Genomic DNA, 23,128 nt, shown 5'->3' with positions numbered 1-23,128 from the left:
TCCTGGCCTTGGTCTCCTTATCTATGGAACGGCTAGGTCATAAGGGACTTTATTATGTGAGAAGCTCTAAGTTTCCTTCCAGATTTATAACTGCCCTGCCATGCCTTAAAACAAGCAATATGCCAGCCAGTTTCAAAGGAATATTCTTTTATTTCTTTTTCTCCAAATGAGTTCTGTGACAGTTTAGTATTTACTTTTTAAAAGAATCTTTGCATTTTCTTTGTGGTGACTAAAAGTAACTCATTGATATTCCAAACAGGCCATTTGTTAAGCCTTTATTTCACAATATGACCCTTTGCACATTAATAGTCAGAAAACTAAGACTTAAATAAATAGAAATTACTGTTTGTCCCAAGGATTAAAGGAGAACAAGTTTGTTATTGTCAAATAGTTTTCACAAAGAATATTAGAAGGCCATGCATAGGCTTTATAATGGAAAAGAAGAAATTTAATTTTCCAAATTAAGGTCTCAGAAGAGAAAGTGTTATATATAAATAATCTGGGTAGAAAAAAGTACATATATTAATTTATAATAAATTAGGTATATATTTATACAGTGTATAAAGTATTTAAATAAAATAATATGCACATGTGTAAATAAATATACCCAAGAAGATGAATATTCTGGGGGCTCAGATATAGCATCATTTATTTGCCTGGTTATTTTAGACCATAGAATAGTAATAAATATCTATTTGGCTCGCAAATAGTATTGTTAATTATTGATTGATTTTGTCTGATGTGAGGGCCGAAAAAAAAAAAAGTTTCTATAATAAGTTCACAACCTTTTAATTTCACAGTGAATTGAATTGAAAACAACTCAAAAGTAAAAAATGTAGAATGAGTCCCCAGGATAAGTGGGGATATGTATGTTAAATTAGAAATATTGGAATACAATACCAGTAGAGAAAATCCTAACATTTTCATTATTATCCTTTTATCCATTTTATAGTTTAGAGGTATTCAGCTCTCATGTAAGAACCAATATTCTGCAAGGCCCACTTCCCCATACGTTTTCTGAACTCTTCATTCCTCTCTCAGAAATGCTCGATAGCTATTATGTTGTGTTTTTAAAATTTTTTAATGTTTATTTATTTTTGAGACAGACACAGAGCATGAGCAGGGGAGGGGCAGAGAGAGAGAGAGAGGGAGACACAGAATCCGAAGGAGGCCCCAGGCCCTGAGCTGTTAGCACAGAGCCTGATGTGGGGCTCGAACCCACAAACCGTGAGCCCATGACCAGAGCCAAAGTCTGACGCTTAATTGACTGAGCCACACAGGTGTCCCTATCACGTTATGTTTTAATCGCAATAGGAGCCCCCAGCTGAGGGGCCTTGTGATCTTGCCTGGTGAACTGATGTGTAGTTTCTTTCCATCATTAGAAGCTGATATATCTTTGGGTTCCTTTGGCAGAGGAGAGCCCTGGCTGGGAGAAAGAAAGATAGGGAGAACATAAAGATGGCTGTTTGAGGCACTTAATTTCTTTCTTTCTCTTTTTTTTTTTTCTTACAAATAGTTTATTGTCAAGTTGGTTTCCATATAACACCCAGTGCTCATCCCCACAAGTGCCCCTCTCCGTGCCCATCCCCCCCCCCCATCCATCAGTCTTCAGTTTGTTCTCAGCATTCAAGAGTCTCTCATGGTTTGCCTCTCTCCCTTTCCCCCACCATTTCCCCCCTTCTTCTCCCCCATGGTCCTCAGTTAAGTTCCTCCTAATCCTCCTATACGTGCAAACATATGATATTTGTCCTTCTCTGCCTTACTTATTTCGCTCAGCATAACACCCTCTAGTTCCATCCATGTTGCTACACATGGCCGGATTTCATTCTTTCTCATTGCCATGTAGTATTCCATCATATAGATAAACCACATCTTCTTGATCCATTTGTCCGTTGATGGACACTTAGGCTCTTTCCATGTTTTGGCTATTGTTGAGAGTGCTGCTATGAACATTGGGGTACATGTGCCCCTAGGCATCAGCACTCCTGTATCACTTGGGTAAATTCCTAGCAGTGCTATTGCTGGGTCATAGGGGAGTTCTATTGTTATTTTCCTGAGGAACTTCCACACTGTTTTCCAGAGGGGCTGCACCAGTTTGCATTCCCACTAACAGTGTAAGAGGGTTGAGGCACTAATTTCTGCCTTTGACCCCAGAATATATTTTAGCCTTGGGAGAGAAGAAATACAGGCAGAAGTCTAAGGCAATATCCTCCCATGCTACTTCCTCTATCAGGAAGACCTCTTCCACCAACTCTCTCACTCTTGGGTAATATTATGTCTAATTCAGTTTTAAGCTTTTGGGGTCCTTCTACAGGAGACATTCCCCTTTATCCTTCCCATCTTCTGACCAGAACTGGCATTTCTGTTCTTCACTCTATAACTTTCTAAACTTCTTCATGGCATTTATCACATTAATAATTGACTATTAGGGTCTTGCTCCAAGGCAGCAGCAACTATGCTTATCTTGATCCTTGGTACATCCTCAACTCCTAACATGCTGCTAAATTACGTTTGTTGAATGAATGATGAATGGCCCCATCCCTTGCCCAGAGAAGAAAGCCTATCAGGTGAATATTAAATTAGTCTTTGAACATTTCAAAAGCAGGAAACTCACTAACTTGTAAATGGACCATTTTGATATTGAATATTTTATAATATTAGAAAGCAAAGAAAGTTATAAAATGATCGTAAGGAAGTACATTTCATAACATTTTCATTGTCTCTTGTGGCCCCCACATTTCCTCTCTTACATATAGAACCAAGAAAAATATTTTCACATTTACCATAAAAGACATATAAAAAGAGGCTCAGAAGAAACACCTTCATAAAAGCAAAAGACTAGACACAGCTAAGTGTCCACTAATAGGAAAGGATAAATAAGTAAATTATGATATATTTATAGAATGAAATATTAAACAGCAGGAAAATAAATAGACACAGCTACATATGAAAACATGAATGAATTTCAATAATGGGAAATTGAGCAAAAAAAATTCCCAGATGACAACATGCTGATTAACACACTTTATAGCAGTTAAAGTTAAAGACTAAAGTAAACACATGAAATTGAGGCATATCTATGTACATAATAACATAGTTTTAGAAAACAAAAGAATGAACACAAGACCTAGGATAGTTCTTACATCAGAGAGTGGGGCAGGAGGGCATGGGAGTTTTTTAATTCTTATGTGTGTTTACAAGTGTTTATTATAATGCCACTACAACTGGATGAACTGGATGCATGAATAGATGAATAAATGAACAAGTGAACAAGCAAGAAAAAAATAAATGAGGACCATATATATACTAATTATTACAAAATCAAGTTTTGTGATATGCCCAATTCTGTGTACTGAGGTCTATTAATGTTTAGAGTAAACTAAGGATGATGAGATTTTTGTGTTTTTTTTTAAACTTTAATTGCTAAGATTTGATTATTTTTTGATAGACACCAGGATCAAATACCAGTCTAGTATTCAATAATCATCTTTAAAACAAGCAGAAATTTCCTGAAACATTGCCTCACATTATTTTGGTTCGTTCATTCATTCATTTATTCATTTACTTCATCTTATTCTAGAAAGAGTTACTAAGCATCTACTATGCACCACAAATATATTCAGTATACTGCCACCAAGAAATTCATAACCCTAATTTCTACGGAATAAACTAAGCCTCAATTCCAAGATAGAAATAAAACAACCATTATTATTACCAAAAAAGGCTTCAAAAGTAGAAGCTCAGACTAAAACTAATCACTGTTATCTGAGGAAGCTTCTCTGATGAAAGGATGTGTAAAACATATTTAGGTGAAAATGAAAATATTCCAGGTAAATAAACAGAATATGAAAACATCTGGAGATGAGAGAATAATTCATTAAAGGACACGAAGTAAGTCTGACATGGCTAGAGACAGTCTAACAAGAGATGAAATTGGCAAGGTAGGCATGGTCATATTGCTGAAAGACTTGAAAATTATGCTATAGAGTCCAAACCACATTTCAAGAGAAATGGAATTCCATTCAAATTTTATAGCAGAAGTATGGTAATAATGGATTTCACTTCTGAAACGCCCCACTTTCTGACAGGTAGGAAAGAATTAGAGGCAGGGTAGGAGTGCAGGATGGGGAGACCAGTCAGGAGGCTTCTTCAGTGTTTTATGGGAAAGATAATGGACATTTTGACTTAGGTATTTGTGGTGGAGACAGGAAAAAGTAGTCAACTTTGAGAGATATATTAAAGAAAGAATATGTAAAACTTAGTTTCTATTAAGATTTTCTTCATTTTAGATGTGCTTTTAGTATCTTAGTCTGACGCATGTAAATATGCATCATCTTACTCATCATTCTTAGGATTCACGGGGTTTCCTGATTCTCTGTGTATTAGTTAGGGTAATTAATACTAGCTGCTATAACAAAAAGACCCCAGAGTCATTGGTTTAACATACAGTAAGTTTTATTTCTTGCTCATTCAAACTTCAATGCAGGTGATCCTGGGTTAGTGGCTTTCCTGGGCTATTGTCTTCTAAGCAAGTACTGAGGAATCCAGGTTCCTTCACGTTTAACATGGGGTCATCAACTCATCATATTTGGTGAGGAGAGAGAGAGTGAGGGTAGAAGGAGACACACACACAGGATGGAGGGAGGCTGGGAGGGATATTGAGAATGGGAAATGTCCACCTACTCTTAACTATAACAGAAAGCAATCCTCCCCTCCAATTACATTCTTTAGCTGGGAACTTGTTGAATGATGTGGGAAAATAGCCTGTGTGGCAACAGCAACTGACTAGTCTTCCACACTGTTGATCAAAGTCTGGGCATTGCACAGCTATTAACCCTCAAATATTCTCTATCTCTCCCTCTCCCTTCCTCTCTCTCACTCCCCCCCCCCCATATTCTCTCTGTCTGGGACTTCCTTTACATGAATATGACCTCATTATGTTCCATATTTTTAAAACTATCTTTCATATTTGAAAACTTTTCCTCTTTGTACTACTGAGTTTTAGGTAATTTTTCTGATTCCTTCCAGTTTACTAATTCTCCCTTCAGTTGTAATTAATCTTATATATATATATTTTAAAATGTTTTATTTATTTCTAGGGGAGAGAGAGGCAGCATGAGCAGGGGAGGGTCAGAGAGAGAGGGAGATACAGACTCTGAAATAGGCTCCAGGCTCTGAGCTGGCAGTCAGCACAGAGCCCGACGCGGGGCACGAACCCACGAACCGCGAGATCATGACCTAAGTGAAAGTCGGACGCTTAACCGACTAAGCCACCCAGGCGCCCCAATTAATCTTATATTTAATACTTCTGTTGTTTTTGTATTTCAAAGACTATATTTTTTATTTTAAGAATTTCTATTTTTTCCAATTTGGATCATTTTTAATTTTTATATGGTATTTCAATTCTGTGTTTTATAACTTTAAGAAATACTTATTTACATTTTGTATCTGAGAATTTCACTATCAGAAGTCCCTGGGAAGTCTGCTTCTACTGTTTGTTGGTTCTTCTGACATTCATTCTGGTAGCTTGTCTCTCTTAGTATTATTAATTTTGGATTATGGATTTGGATTATGGATTCTTGTTTTATTTTTAGGGTTTTATATTTAGAAATTCTGCAATCCCTGTATCAGGGGAAAATTTCTCCAGAGACTATCTATGTTTGCTTCTGCTTGGCACTGTAGGATTCTACTAACTTAATATCATTTAATCTAACGTGTGTGTAGTTTGTCAGATCATATAAATCATACAAATAACAATTCCAACTCCTCTTGAGGGACAGCTTGATTTTTATAAATTAAGGAGAAACTTTGTTTTTATCTAAATCTGGGCTAAAATATATGTGTTTCCTGGGGTGCCTGGGTGGCTCAGTTGGTTGAACATCTGACTCTTGGTTTCTGCTCAGATTATGATGTGATTTCATGGATTTGAGCCCTGTGTCAGGCTCTGCTCTATCAGTGCACAAAGACTGCTTGGGATTCTCTGCCTCCCCCTCTCTCTGCCCTTCTGCACTTGCGTCTCTCTGTCACCCTCAGTATAAATAAATAAAACTTAAATATACATATATTTTATACATATACATATATATGTTTCCTTCCCATATGTACATGTGTGTGTGTGTTTTCTCTCTTTGTTTTCAGGCACACATTTTTTTTATGGTCAACACTTTCACTGAACACATGGCTCTTTGAGGGCTGTGTCATCCAGCTCTAAACCTTTACCCTGAGTGGGCCCAATGTCATTGACACAGCTTGCTGGGTGAGAAGAGATTTATACATGCAGTCAGGGTACATATAGTTTCATCACCTACTTGTTTCCTTGTTTTCAACTTCCTTTATGATCTTGTCCCCTCAGAGACACATCTTTTTATTTGCAAGATTAGCTATGTACTTCCAGATGATTAGTATTTTATGAGTCAATATTAGTTGTTTTGTAACAGAAAAAAATTCCTAGTATCAAGTTAACCGTATTTTCAGGTATGGCAGTTCTTTGTAATTAGTCGGCTTTTTTGAATATTCTTGTATATCTACTCCTGCAGAGTTGTTTATGTTGCTGACTACTGAATCTGTGTCTTTTATTCCTGTTTTTCTAAATCACTGAGCAGTGTTCCTCTTTTCATGTTCGTCATAGTACCTCAGACTGATTATGTTCAAAATAATATGTCTCATCTTCTTCTCTTCCCACCTTGATTTTCCCTTATCAGTTTTCCACCTCATTCTCTTAGCTAGATCCACTAACGCAAGCTAAGTTCTGCCATGATCTTTTAGGCTATCTGGAGTGATACACTCTGCATTGCCAGAAATCTAAGCCCTGTCATCCAGTGGAAATTAGAATTAAGCCATATTTCCCAGTCTTAGGATAAAGGTTATTGCTAATGAAGTCACATTAAAGACACTCTTGTGAGTTAGCCCAAACTATTGGGTTGAATTTTCTCCTGGCATATTTTGTTAATACTGGGAAGGGGATAGGTAGAAGCACTTCCTTTATCTAAACGAGGAGCATTGGCACTGACAGAGAGAGTGATAGCAATGTGGGAAGTACTAACAATGTCACATTCCAGAGGCAATGTCAAGGTCAAGTTGCAAGGCAGAGAAGCAGCAGATTCAGGGTGGCAGGTAGGGGTGAGGTTGGCACTAGTAGCTTTATCAGTACTTGAGTGGATGCCAAGAAAATCACATGAGATACTTGGGACTCTGCCTGAAGAAGAGAGGGAGTTGGGATGATTGTATCTTTAGAAATTATGTTGAATGGAAATTCAGAGTCATATGCCATATTTATGACCATTGCAGATGTTCTATTTCAGCCTGGAATTGGAAGAATTATCTAAATATTACTGAAGTACATCTCAAGAGGAAAAATGCAATATAAATAGAATAATACAAATAAGAACCATAAGAATATAAAGGGCTAGAAAGGTAGTCTATGGGCCTTTAAGCATTGAGAAAATTGATATATTTTATCCATTTAAAGATGTAATGTGAAGAATTAAATTACCTGCATATGAAGGAATTGGATTTGGTACTCCTCACACTGAGACAATTTTATTTTTAAAAAAATTTTTTAAATAGTTTATTGTCAGGTTGGTTTCCATATAACACCCATTGCTCATCCCCACAAGTGCCCTCCTCCATGCCCATCACCCCCTTCCCCTCCCCCCAAACCCCATCAGCCCTCAGTTGGTTCTCAGCATTCAAGAGTCTCTCATAGTTTGCCTCCCTCCCTCTCCCCAACTATTTTTCCCCTTCTTCTACCTCATGGTCCTCACTTAAGTTCCTCCTAATCCTCCTATATGTGCAAACATATGATATTTGTCCTTCTCTGCCTGACTTATTTCGCTTAGCATAACACCCTCTAGTTCCAGCCATGTTGCTACACATGGCCGGATTTCATTCTTTCTCATTGCCATGTGGTATTCCATCATATAGATAAACCACATCTTCTTGATCCATTTGTCCGTTGATGGACACTTAGGCTCTTTCCATGTTTTGGCTGTTGTTGAGAGTGCTGCTATGAACATTGGGGTACCTGTGCCCTTAGGCGTCAGCACTCCCTTATCCTTTGGGTAAATTCCTAGGAGTGCAATTGCTGGACACTGAGATGATTTTAAATGGTATCAAGGTAAGATTTTCCTAAAACAACAGTCGTAGGACAGAAGTGATTATTCTGTAATGGCAAAATAAAAAATCCAAAAAAAATCAGTGGCTAACTCCATGAAGTTTATTTCTCACTCAGGCAAAGTCTATAGCAAGTCTGGCAACATTGTAGGGCTGACTTTCACAACTCCACTTTTTTTCATTTCTGCCAAGGATGTTACATACAATCATCTTTCCAGTTCCAAGGAAAGAAGTCAATTTGCCTTCGCAGACTAAGACTTAATGGTCTCTTGGGGCTTCAGCTGAAGGCCACTGTCCTCCTCTCACTAAAGCAGCCATCCAGGCTGCCCAAGATTCCGTCATCATCTGCCTATATCATCTGGAATACGTGATCCATTCAGTCAGCATGGTAAAGGAAGAGACAGCTGGAAAGGTATTGACTAATTTTTTTATACTTCTCATGTCCAATCTGACCACAGCCACTGGCCAGATGTGCTCTCATGACTTCTTCCAGTTGCAGAATAGATGAGGTTTGGGATGGAAGAAGAACCAGGTATTGGTGAGCACAGTTCCAGAGATCACTAAGAAATAAAAAAGTCCAGTTTTGTTTTGTGAAGGAAAAATGTCTGATACTGAATGCTTTTCAAAAGAATCATGAGAAGGTAATTCTTTAAAGATAGGTGATTTTTCTACTGACAGAAAGTGTCTTAGGATTTCAGTTGTATACTAGGAATAGGTAATATTACTGAAAACTTAAAAAATAGTTTGTGAAACCAAATCTTTAGTTATTAGTAGATAAAATATCAGTTTAAAAACATATTCCTTGGGGAGTTACTAATCAAGAAGCATAAATTTTTAGTATGTAAGTAGAGTAAGTTCTAGAGATCTGTCATATAGCATTGTACCTATAGTCAACAATTTTGTATTGTACACTTAAAACTTGTTGATTTCATGTTAAAAGAGTAGATGTCACATTGTTTTTACAACAAAAAAAAGAAAAGAAAAAAGATACAAAGATAAAAAAGATAAAAAATATTATCAATGGTTATTTCTTAAATGATAGTATTATTTTCTTCTTTTGTTACTCTGTATTTTCTAAATTTTTGACACTGTGCATGTATTAGCCCGCATATAATATATTCCCTTATGTAATAGTATAATGTATATACATCTTATAATGTATATGTATTACTTTGCAAAAGTAATATATTCAAGAAATGCTTACGTATTCTTGACCTAAATATTAGAAGTATGCAACAGTCTTTTAAAATATGTTTCAAAGTCGGTTTCATTTTAAAGCTTTAAAAATTACATTAATATTTACATATTAGAAAACAAATATGAAATATAAAATGAAAATATCTTTACCTTCCATTTTAATTTAATTTAATTTTATTTATTTTGAGAGAGAGAGAGTATGAGCAAGGGAGAGAGAGAGAGAGAGAGGATCTCAAGCAGTTTCTGCACTGTTAGTTCAGAGCCCAATGTGGGGCTTGAACTCATGAACCATGAAATCATGACCTGAGCTGAAACCAAGAGTTGGATGCTTAACTGACTGAGCCACTCAGGCACCCTGTATAATGCACTAGTTTTGATGATAGCATGAAATAGGCAGCACAAAAAGCACTGGAGGTAGGGATTTATAAAGAGCATCTGAAAGCAGAAAGGGTAGAGAAAGTAATCATGTCCACTTGGATTCTGTCAGAGGCAGCACCTTGCAGACTTGAATAAGGGTGAGAGCAGGTAGCAGTTAGGACTCTATTGGCCTATCCTTTTTAAAGTTAAATATCAATTTTTGGGGTTCCTGGATGGCTCAGTTGATTGAGCATCAACTGACTCAGGTCATGATCCCAAGGGCGTGGGACTGTGCCCTGCCTTGGGCACTGTGGGGAGCATGAAGCCTGTTTGGGATTATCTCTCTCCCTCTGCCCCTCTCTCTGACTTGTGCTCTCTCTGTTAGAAAAATCAATTTTCTACATAAAGTTTTCAAGTGACACTTTTTGTAAACTATTTTTAATAAAAATAATTATAAAAATGAATTATTCACCTCTTTGACTTCCTCAGAAGAGTGTATATAGATATAATTTAAACTTTTCTCTGTGATTCAGGCTACCAATTCCAAGAGAATAGAATATTCTATCTCTAAGAGATAAGATATTCTCCATCTGGTGTTTGTTTTCCTTGGATTCCTTCTACCTCACCATCAGGCATCAGCTTCCTCTTTTTTGCATCTGTCTTGGGCAGTGTCCTGCTCTCCTATTTTTTCTGCTTCTGATCTGGTACACTGGAAAGAATAAATGGCTGTGCTTGTTGACATTTTCTGTTAAACACTGTCAATAGTGAAAAAGAGTAAAAAAGAATGGGGCGTACAGTTGGGACAAAGAGACAGTTACTGTGCATGGTCCTCAATGTCTTTGGCTCCTCCAGATTCAAGCCTGTGGTTGAAGGTTGAGATCCCATAAGACTGTGGCTAGAGAAGAGAGATATTGAACTGGGTCAATACTAATATTTTTTTTAACTGGGGACATTGCTTCTCCTATAGCTGTATTGGATATGGGGAGGGCAATCACACCAAGGAAAACATATAGGGCATAGGGGAAAAAAAAACAAAACACAGCAAAATCTGGAATAAACAGGCATGCCAGATTTCAAATATCCCTTTGCTACTTTCAAGCTGTGTGACCTTACACAAGTCACTCATCTTCCCTAAGCCTCAGTTTCCTCATTTGTAATATGACCTTAGACAAGTCACTCATCTTCCCTAAGCCTCAGTTTCCTCAGCTTCATAGGAACATCAGAAAGATACAGGATACACAAGGACACTTTTTAAAGCTCACACCTCTTAAAATTTAAGGCACGATGTCCACTCAGCCACCAAGACAGTGCAGTGGTTCATGGCACGCACAGTGTGACATGGATGCGTTGTTTAGTGTGGTGAACCTTAGTTTCCTTTTCTGTAAAATGGGAGTTGAAATAGAAACTATTGGAGTTGAGGTGAGGATTAGTTGAGTTAATATGCATAAAATGTAAATAAACTTTTCATATTATTTCCACTTCTTCATTGTCTCAAAAGCAATATGAAGAGGCACTTTGGATCCTCCAACTGAAGCAACAGAGTCCACAGCAACTGGTGCATATTCTTTTCAGTTTCCTTTTGTGTCTACTTACAGGTTCCTCACCATGTTTCAGAGATTCAGAGTCAGAGTCAACCTGCTATTATGACTTAAGAGTAGGAAGAAGTGGTCAATCAATTTGTAATTTGCATATTTTCAAATCCGAATTTCCCTGGGACTTGAATCTAATGTTATCTAGTGTCTAATGTATTTTCACACACTTGTGAATGTCGTGGTTTAAGAAGACTCATTTTAGTGGCCCCTTGCAGACTTGAAATAGCCAGGAATCAGGTAACCCTGTGTAGAATGCTAGTCTGGGGGCGAGTGGAAAAGTGAATTGCTGAGCGCAAGACAGTTAACTCTGCCTCTTGTGCTTCAAGGAAGAGGGAAGATGGGCCCTAAAGGGTGGTTTGCAAGGCCGTCCACTCTGTGTTATCTGCCAGACTGATATTTCCATGATCCTGCTTTCATCTTGTTAGTCCTTCACTTAAGGGCTTAAGTTTAATGGTTTCTGTCTTCTGATTAAGGGAGTCCACATTTCGACCCCTCTCCAGCCTGATCTCCCAGTGTCTGACACACGTTCCCTTCCACACCAGGAAGCCATGCCTCAAGAGCACATCACTGTTCTGGGAACTCTTGGGTCTCTGCTTTTGCTGCAGTTGTTTGCTATGGCTTGGAGTACCTGCATTGCACTATTTATGCACAAACTATTGTTCAGGACCCATCTTCAATTATTCCTTCCCCAGTGTATTCATTCATCACATATTACTGAGAGTCAGTTACATACCAGACACAAGTCTGGGTTAACAGAAACACTAGTCAGTGAGGGCCCCTCATAAAATTTACCTTCTGGTGTAGAACACAGACATAAATAGCAGACACTGATCAAAACTCAACAATTGTTGGCATGGATGTGGAGAAATTGGAACCCTTGTACACTTTTGGTGGAAATTCAAAATGGTACAAATGCTATAGAAAGCATTATGGAGGTTTTTCAAAAAATTAAAAATAGTGATTGAAATCAGGGTCTCATAAAGGTATTAGCACTCCTTTGTTCACTACAATGCTATTTACAATAGCCGTGATGTGGTAATAACCTTAGTGTCCATCAATAGATGAACAGATAAAGGGAATGTGATGTATACATAGAATATACTTTTCAGCTTTAGAAAAAGAAAGAATTATACAATATGTAACAACATGGATGAACCCAAAGACAGGTTCAAAGTGAATAAGTCATAGAAAGACAGATTCTGCATGATTCTCCTTATATGAGATACTGAAAATAATCAAATCCATAGAATAAAAAGTGGAATGGTGGTCTCCAGAGTTGAGGGAGAAGGAGAAATGAGGCGTTACGGATCAATGATCATAAAGTTTTGGTCAAGGAGGATGAATAAACTCTAGTAATCTGCAGTACAACATTGTAGTATAATTAACAATATTATACATTCATCAATGCTGTACAACTAACAATGAAGAGAGGAGATCTCATGCTAAGTGTACTTATCATGGGTCACCTGGGTGGCTCCATTGGTTAAGCGCCCGACTTTGGCTCAGGTCATGATCTCACAGTTTGTGGGTTCAAACCCCGCATCGGGCTCTGTGCTGACAGCTCAGAGCCTGGAGCTGCTTCAGATTCTGTATCTCCCCCTCTCTCTGGCCCTCCCCTGCTTACACTGTCTTTCTCTCTCTCAGAAACAAATAAAACATTAAAAAAATTAAAAAGTGTACTTATCATAATAAAATAAAATTTAAAAATAACAAACAGATGATATAATATAATAGCAAATTGTGATAACTGCTGTGAAGTGTTAGGTTTTCTATAAAATATTAATTTGGGGTCAGATGGGCATGAAAAATTATATAAAAGACATGTTCATTTTGAGAAAACTATGAGGCCTTCAAGTGAAGATATAATGATATCCCAGAGAAAATGAAAAGAAAAAAATACTATTGGAAATATGAAAAAGAATGTCAAAATGCAGAGATTCACCTTTAAAATATGTGGTACCTAAGGCACCATTTTATCAGACATATGGAAATATAGAAATCACAAATAATTCAGTAAGATAGAAATTACAACAAAGACCGGCTATAGGTAACTTTATGAGATTCAGTGCCAAGTACACATTAAGTCCTCTCTTCCAACCATATTTCCATGAAACTCCACACCCTTAACCCAGTTTCCTATGTGTTCCTTATCCACCAGCCCTGTCCAACAATAATTCTTGAACTTCAAGTGCATCACAGTCATCTGGAGAACTTGTTAATAACACAGACTCCGGGCCCACTCTAGAAGTACTCTGGGGCTGGGGCAAGATAGTTGTACTTTAAAAAGCTTCTCAGGAGATTCTGATTAGTGAATTTGCCAAATCATTCAGTCATTCATTCAACAAATATTTTTTTGATCCTTTAATATGTACCAGGCACTAGAATCTTATAATAATCAGAGGATACAAAACTCCCTGCTTTAATTTAGGTGTCCATCAATAGATGGATGAACAGTTAGAAAGATGTGGTATATATACACAATGGACTATTATTCGACCATAAACAAGAATGATATCTTGCAATTTGTGACAGCATGGGCGGAACTAGAGGGTATTATGCTACATGAAATAAGTCAGAGAAAGACAAATATAATCTGATCTCACTTATACGTGCAATCTAAGAAGCAAAGCAAATGAACAAACAAGTGAAAAACAGTGTCTTAAAGAGATAGAACAAAGTGGTGGTTGTCAGAGCGGGGGTGGGGTGGGTGATGGTCAAAACAGGTGAAGGAAATTAAGAGGTACAAACTTTGAGTGAGAAATAAATAAGTCACAGAGATGAAAAATACAACATAGGGAATATAAATAATATTGTAATAACTTTGTATGGTGACAGATGGTGATTACGCTTGTGGTAAGCACCGTGTCATGTATATCACTGTCAAATCACCATATTCTCCACCTGAAACCTGCAATTCAATTAAAAAAAAAAAAAGAGGGAGGCACCTGGGTGGCTCAGTTTGTTAAATGTATGACTCTTGGTTCTGGCTCAGGTCATGATCTTGCCATCTTGAGATGAAGTCCCACCTGCGCCTCTGAGCTGGGTATGGAGTCTGCTTAGGATTATCTTTCTTTCTCCCTCTGCTCCCCCCTCCCCCGCCGCATGCAAGCTCTCTCACTCTCTGTCTCTCTCTCTCAAAGGAAAAGAGGAAGGATCTGGTCCAATGTGGGATCCTAGGAAGACCCTGAACTTACCTCCTCCAGGAAACACACCAAATTATACCTATTTATAGAATAATTCCGCCTGAAAAAGAACTGAGGGCCCTGGGAATAAGTTCTGTATGACGAAAGGCAGAGACACCAGTGAAAGAGAACTGCAGGAGAGAGAGAGACACACACACAGTATGGAAGGCAGGCTGTGAAGGGCAGTGGGGAAGATGGTACTAAGGGTCAGGGACAGATCCCTCTGGCCTTGGGTGCAGAAACATGGCTTGGGTTTAAAAGCACGGTTAGCATGTAAAAGAGTCCCCACTAGACCTCCACTAAATGGAGCTGCCAGGAAGCTCACCAGGTCAGAGGGATGAGAGAACTACAAATCTGCATTCCCCTCCCCTTAAAAAGGTAGACTACAAGCCATATCAGGCTTGTAGAAGCCCCCACCAGCCCTGGTGCACTGAGGCACAGGGTAAAAAGAAAAGAAAGCAAAAACTCTTCACTTTCACAAGGTTTACTCTTCGGATGGAGGTGGTGGAGGAAGCGACAGATAATAACAAATATTTAAATACAAAAATAATATAAACTGTAGGTGTGATTGCCTCACACTCAGGTTTGTTCGCATTAAACAGTATTTTGCTCTCCATGGGTCTGTCCTGAGCCAGAATTTTATATTTTCATGTAACAAGTATAAAATTCATTGTCACAATATTCTATAAATGCAAGACATTTTTATTTCTCTAAAACTGAAATAAAGTTAATTCTCAAGGCCCTATTTCTCCTTTTGACTGAAAGCTGAAATTTGTCAATTCATAGTCAATCTGGGAGCTTCCATTTTAGATGAAGTCTCTAAGTTAGGATTCTCCTCTCCTTCGTGTCTCTCTCTAAGCTCCGTAGGAGGATTTACCTATTATTCTTGCAGAAAAGGCCGGTAATTTGGTGTTGGCTGCATCTGGCATTGGTCCACTGCTAGTGAATTTTGTCTCTGTTCCCTTCGATAGGGCCATGCTAGGTGAGGAGCTCACTGTCTCCCCCTGCTGGCTGGGCTCCAGCTCTGGCTGACCCTGTTCCTTCTCCAACATGCAGTAAAAATCCCTTAGAATTTCATCTGGCACCAGGCTTCCCAAGTCTGTCCTTGCACCCTTACGAAAGACGCACTGAATCTCAATTTCGACCGTTATCTTTGCCACTCTGGACATTTGGGAACTTTTGTTAAATCCCTCCCTTGGGGAAAGTATTCTTATTAAAAAAGTAGGGAAGTGATAATTTTTAAAGAACAATTTTAAAAAATGTAACGTTTATTTATTTTTGAGACAGAGAGAGACACAGCACGAGCTGAGGAGGGGCAGAGAGAGAGAGGGAGACACAGAACCTGAAACAGACTTCAGGCTCTGAGCTGTCAGTACAGAGCCCGATGCAGGGCTCAAACCCACAGACTGCAAGATCATGACCCAAGCCAAAGTCGGACGCTTAACTGACTGAGCCACCCAGGCACTCCTAACGAATAAGTTTTAAAGAATATCTTAACAAACTATCTGCATCAGATCTATTGATACTTGGTATATTCTCTGAGATATTTCAAAAAGGAAGGTCTCCTTAATGAGGAAAGCTCCTGCAAGCTTGGTGCTGTAACTAAGACTGTGATACTATGTGATGATCTTCAAGGTAATTAATACCTCCCAATGCCGTTGGAGGGAGTCTAGATTGAAACCTTATTTTATTTTGCAGATATGAATAATTTTCAGACATTGTTCAAGAGAGAAAAATAAATTAGTGTTATGTTATTGTGATCTATCAATAGATATAGATTATATGCCAATATAAATGAGCAAAATTATATTTGATATTTTTCCTCAGATAAGTATGGCTAATGAATAGTGTTTAATAGGAAAGACAATTGGATTTAGATATATGTTATATATCTAACTTAATATATTACTTAATATATTACTTAATATATTACTTAACAAATTACTTAAAAATGGACAGGCTAATTTTTTCCCTCATTGGGTTGATTCTTTATTTGAGCTGAAAGTTTTGGAAAGGTTTATATGCATAAGCAGTTGCCTGAGTTGAAAGTTTGCCTGTGAGAAGTTGAAATTCAAGTGTGTATTTTTGAAGGCACCTCGTAAAATAAAGTAATACTAGTCATTGGCCACCTAGTTTAGTGGTTTTTAAAATAGTGTCTGTGGAAACTTTTGGGTTTCTGACTCTTTCAAGAGCACAATGAAGTCAAAACTATTTTCATATTAATAGTAACATTATTTACTTTTTTTTACTCCTACTTTCTCATAATGGTTGCAGAGTTTTCTAGAAGCCACATAAAATGCGATGATGTCATTGCTTTGGTGGTTAAAGGAATGCACACATATCTTCTAGTGTTTAAAAGTTTCTGCTTTAATTTCTAATACAGTAAATATTGATAGATATAATGCACATAAACAAAATGTTTTTGGAATTCTCATTAATTTTTTAAAGTTTAAAGGGGTTCTGAGATTAAAACGTTTGAGAAATGATGACCTAATTCACTGAGTTGACACATATCTTCTCCCCTTAAATTAATGGTGATCATATATTTTCTGTGGAGCTGGTTATCTCAGGGCTTCTTCTTGTTATTATTTGCTGTCTTTTCTTTTTTCCCTTTTCCATGCCTCTTCTGGACTTCATTGTTTTTCCCCAGCTTTTCTCCTGTTGATTGGAGCTTCCAAATACAAAGTAACAGTGGGATCTGAGGAAGAAAATATATTAGTTAAAAGGAATTTTTGAAGATGCTAATTTGTTAAAACAGAGGTTTTGGTTAAGATCTATAGTGGTACAGATCAGGTAATAAAGTGAGATATGAGACTAAACAAATACTGAACTACTTACAGTAGGGAAGCACTGTGTTATAGTCCCATGCAACCCTCAAGGGTGAGAGGTAGGGTTACTTTACCCTTCACCTCCACTCAAGAGAGGGAAGTTTAATTGGAATACAGTGAGCCTAATGTAGAGACTCTTGCATTTTGAAGAGGATTTAATTAATGACTTGATCTAAGAAATCTGGAAGACCTGATATGGATTAACCACTGCTATTTTGGTGAATGAATTAATTTAAAGTTCCATATATTTCTTTTGTCTTGGAATTTTCAAATAAAATCATGGAATCTATAATTTGATGAGTTTGAGGAAGGCTGAGTGGGCCTGTCTCTTCAGTTTTATTTACTTTAAGTTAATACCATAAAGTCCCCCAATAGTGTCCAAAATATTAGTTTACTAATATTTACTAATGTATGCTTATATTTACTGAATGAATGCCTTGAATAGCAGTAGAGATTTTTGGTCAAGTTATAATTCTTGTTCTATTTTTATTTTTCTGATCACCATATTAACTCTTGATATTAGAAATCCTTATACTAGGAAGCATCTACTAGATTTGGCCATGGTTTAGAAAAATTAGTGAAAATCAATCGCTTTCCTTGGCAATATCACGATGATAACTTGACTATATTGGAGGTATTTCATCTCATCTTTTTGAAGGATTTGAAGATTTCTTTGATAGACATTATTTTAACCAATCAGCAAATATTTATTATCTATTCTTTTAGGTGATATTTTTTCCCTTTGGGTGCTATGAGAATGACATATATATAAATTTATATATGATTTATATAGAAATCATGCAGGGTATTATAAGCCAACAGGTGTTATATAAGAGCTTACGAGAGAAGGGAGGGACACAAGCATGAGCTGATGTAAAAGGTGAAGATGAAATCACATGGAGTTCATTCTGGAACACTGAGAAAACCAATTTAGGAATATGAATATATAGGTGAGAAGACTTGTGAATAATAAAATTGGAGAGGAGTTTCAAGCCAAAATAAATTATCTTCCCCGCTATAACTATGAATATGATAGGACACCTTAGAAGTTACTCTGAAGGAATATTTTGAATCTTCCTGGACATCCCTCCTTTTTAGTAATATATCAGTCACCATGAACAGTCTTTGAAATGATCAATCAGGATTTTCCATGTACCCGTGACTTTTCTGAGAAACGTGTTTACAAAATAACATTTCACAGATTATGGACCATACTGCAGGACTGGTAAAATTTCATGGGATGCTCATTTTTGTCCAACCATTATAAAGTAATAATTCAGCTTTAGAATTCATCAGAATTGTTTCTTAGTGCCACAGATATTAATATCTGCTCCCATGGCATCCCATCCACCATTAAATCATGCATGAGGAGAAGGATGAAGAAATTTTTCTTTTTTAAAGTCAACTTTTAGCTCTTTAAATTCACATTTTCCATTTCATTAAAAAAATCAAAAACAATGACTCTAACATGGTCACAACTGCAAGAAAATGATGCTCTTTTGTCTACCTGAGAGGTAGATTTGAGGTGTGTACTTCCCTAATTCTTGGTATTGCAAGGTCAAGCACTATTGTTTTTCCTAATTTTCCTGCTGAAAATTAATTCCACTTGTCTTATCTTATGAAGAAGATGAATTTTGCCTCTAGTTTTGCTCTCCCTCAACTTATTCTCTATTCTTATAGCAAGATGGTCTTTCCTAAATCTGGTGCCAAAGTGGATATATATGCTACCTCCTGTTTAAAATCTTTCCATAATTCTTCATTCTTTTCAGAATGGAGATTAGATTGATCATGGCAAACAAGATCACCTCAGCAGCTTTCAGATCTCTGCTAAGTTTTACATCTTTAAGGAATATTTCTCTTTTTGGCTAAGACAATTTCATGGCATGATGCATTTTTCACAGTTTTAGCACAGATCACAATTGTAAATTCACAAGTGGTGCCATGATTGATAAATAAAGAGATAAAATAGATAAAATATCAGCCGCTTGTAATAGATTGTAATCTAGGAGGCAAGTGCTTTGAAAACCTGTTATATTCTCAGTCACTGGCACAGAATCTTACAAATAAGAATTCAACACATAGTTGTTGATATGGTTGATGATGTTGCATGAAAGAATAGATGGACCGATGACCTGTACAGAAAATATAGCCAACCCCTATTATGCTTACGGGATCATAGTGTGTTTAGGAATAAGTACCTCTGAAATCTTATGTTCTAGATCTCTCACTATTTAGATAGAATTTGAGGCCTAGAAACGAAATGACTTGTCCAATATCACACAGTTGATCATTATAACAGAGCTGGACTTAGAATCTAGGTCTTCACTACTACTCTGAACTCTTTTTGTTATGTTGCAGCTCCTCTCAGCCTCATTCCAGAAGGGCAAGCAGAAGGCCAGAATCACAGTGAATTAGTGCAGGAGTTAGGTGGCTTCAGTATTGGGTAAGTGTCTCCAACCTCCTCTACACTCAGGGGTCATTGAGTGTCAGGGTCTGTAAAGTTGTATTTGATTTAATTCCTTGATCATTGCATAGATTTTTACCCCATGCTTTCCTAGGCTAGCCATTTTTAATGGACATATCATGGTCATAGAAGAACTTAGAAATTGAATCTGAATGGAAGAGAGAAATATCCCTACTTCTGGTGAGAATGCTCAACATTCAATTCCAGTGATGATAATCCAAGATCAACCTGTTCACAGAACAATAGTCACATATGATAACTTGGGGCAATTTAACAGTCACATATGATAACTTGGGGCAATTAATCCACAGTTTCAGCTTCAGCTCATCCATCTCTAAAGCTACAAAAGATGTTCTTAATTCTAAAATGCTTTGATTCTATAAATGTATCAAGGAATTATTCTCTTCCTTGTCACTGTGTTTTTAATTTTTTTAACTTTCCCTTTTTTGGTCAATTTCCATAAATTTGTTGCCTCTTAATTATAGCAGTAAAGCTCAGTATGAACCAAACACCACTCAATAAGTCCCCCATTCATCATAATGTCCCATTACAGAGTAGGTCAGATCACCTAATATCTTCACTCCCTTGGGTAGCTTGGGGTTACCCCTAGGCAGTCAGGTAGAGTAGCAGGTTGGCCATTTAATCTTCCCCCATTCTCAGTTTCACTCCCTTTCTTGTGAACACAAAGGAACTTTAAGTGCTCTGTCCGCGGCATTGAAATGCCAACCTTAGTTGGTACTTTGAAAACTCAAAGCCTTTTACAAGATGAATAGCAAACTGTGGATGACAGCTCCTGTGGAGCCATTATTGAATTGCAGCCCTGATGACTGCATTACTTTGGATTTAGATAAAAGACTCCATACAAGACAAATGGTAGGAGGACATCAAACAAGACTGTGTCCATACAGTGACAGAAGCAATCCAATTGAAGAAGCTGTTGATTTCCCCAAGGCTACATACTATTTCTTCCTGAGTAATTTATATTAAGGAACTAAAGATTGTATATTCATTTTCTATTTATACTTTTCTCTAAAAATATGAATGTCCAGTTGTCAAATCCAAGTCTTAACTTCTGCTCTTGCCTGGAAGAGGAATATCAATATGGGAACATGTTAATTATTTTGTATTGTGTTTTATTTAACCACAATAGCAGTGTGTGTAAAGGTTATAGACTGAGAGTTACAATCTATAATGATCAGATAAAAAGATTAGTCAGCAAATCGATAGTTCCCTGTACCAACAGGAAGCTCGGTATATTCAAGGTAACAATGAGTACAAAGGGTACAGATAAACATCGGGCACCTTTATTTAGATGAAAACTAATTCTAGAGAACTTCCACTAACTCATTAATTATGTACCAACCTTCAGGAGGCTGAACTGGGTGAAGTATCATTAGCGGCTCTTGGAATGTGTTGGAAATGCTTCTGGCTGTAGACAAACTGTGTTAAATGAGAGCCTTTCTTTCTGTTGGGCTGGCAGATGTTCACACAGACCCAGTTCCTCAAAATGGAAAGGGTTTCATGTGTAGCACTTGCATCAATTTCTTTTTTTTTTGTATCCTCAATCTTGGGAATAGGAGTGTAGCATGCAGCACACTTTAGTTTAAGAAGTATCATCAATATTGTTTAAAGAATCGATTTAAATGTTAATCTATTTAATAGGGAGGTAGCACCCTTCATAGAAGCTTTATCTCAAAACAGCTCTATGTTGACATATATTTTTTAAATGTAATTTTACGCTTTTGTGATGTCACTGCTCTCATGAAATTCCATACTAAGCATTTCCTTTGCTTTTCTTGCTTTATTTGGCGTGGACTAGCTCCCACTTTTTCCTATGCAAAAGCTAATCCAATGAAAAGGGGATTTGGATTTGCTGAATTATGAACTTTGAATAGAATCTTTGGAGTATAGTGGGGAGAATTGTTTAAATTAAGATCTCTTCTGGAATTACATGCAAGTTCATTTATTTGCATAACCATGTCTTTTGAAGGGGGACTCTCTCTTAGCATCTTTGCCTTTGAGTATTTTCCAAAATCAGACTTGCTCTCTTCTGGACAATTGTTCAATTATCCAAGAATTCATCTAAATGAAAGCAAAATGTCATTTGTTTGGAACAGAGTCACATAAAAGAACAAGTTTCAATAAGCTCAAAGCTCTTAAAAATAGCTTCAAGAGTGTCTAATAGGTGATTCCCGCTTGACACCAATAATTAATATCAAAGAAAGGGAGAAATAAGGGGAAGGAAAAAACCTGAAGAAAACTGACATACCTATAAGTAAAAGCAGTTTGGTTCTCTTGAAGCCATCCTCAGATATTACTTTGCATGACTGCTTTAAGAATTTTTTCACATTTGCATGTTTTTGTGTATTAAAGTAAGTATGTATTGATTTACTGCTTCTGGATCAGATTATACACGCTTAGATGTGCTCCTGCAACTCTCTCCTACTGAATTTCATATAAAACACAGCCTATGTTAGGTTTCTTAGATACAAAACTCCAGAAGTGTGTGTGTGTGTGTGTGTGTGTGTGTGTGTGTGTGTGTGCGCGCACGCGCGCTGATGCGCACCTATGGGTGTGTGTGGTGTCAGTTTCTGTGGATTTCTTGTAAATAAACCTCGCTATTGCTCCCTGTCAAAACCAAAATTGTGCCGCCTTTCCTGTTGCCTTTTGGATGTCGACTTGCCAACAGCTTCTGTTCACTGAGCTCACCTTGGCTGTGGCTATTTGTGCAGCAATTGAACCACTGAAGAAGAGCTCTGATTAGTTTCCAGGAGAACCAATCAGCGGCCATCTGGCTGATTGCCTGAGACCTGGTGCACTGGTAATCCTATCACACCTCCAGGGTAGACTAACAGTTGTGATTGTAGTTTAATGAAACACTTTGACTTCAAATGTCTGCTTAGCTGAAGACTACAATTCCTCTGTCTCCTTCTTCCCTTACCGTGAAGACGGAAGGAAGCTTCCGTTCCCCTCCTTTCCTTTCCTCTCTCCCTTTCTTCTTCCTTTTCTCTTTCCCTTCTCCCTTCTCTCAGCTCCACAGTGGCCTTTCACACTTTACAAAGTGATTTCACACTTTGCCACTGCCATGATTTCGGCCCTCGCCATTGCCTGCTTGGATTGTGGCCATAGACTTCGTATCTGCTCTTGGCTCTCCCCTGCTTCGCACCACCCTTACAATTGCTTCGCCATTGTCCACAATGCAGCCAAAATGATCTTTCTAAAACACCTATCTGATAGTAGCAGAGGCTAGAAATACTTCTGTGGCTCAAAACCACTTCCAGTATGATGATCAGAACCCTTCACTGGCCCTTACTGACCTCCCGGACCCTGTCTCCCACACTCTCCGTGTATACCCGGGCTCGGGTCATACAGATTCCCGGGTACATCGGCGTTCTC

Source organism: Hyaena hyaena, unplaced genomic scaffold (assembly GCF_003009895.1).
Source record: "Hyaena hyaena isolate Hyena2069 unplaced genomic scaffold, ASM300989v1 scaffold_278, whole genome shotgun sequence".
Classification (NCBI taxonomy): Eukaryota; Metazoa; Chordata; class Mammalia; order Carnivora; family Hyaenidae; genus Hyaena; species Hyaena hyaena.
The sequence above is the reverse complement of the archived record's forward strand: the minus strand, read 5'-3'. Positions refer to the sequence as shown.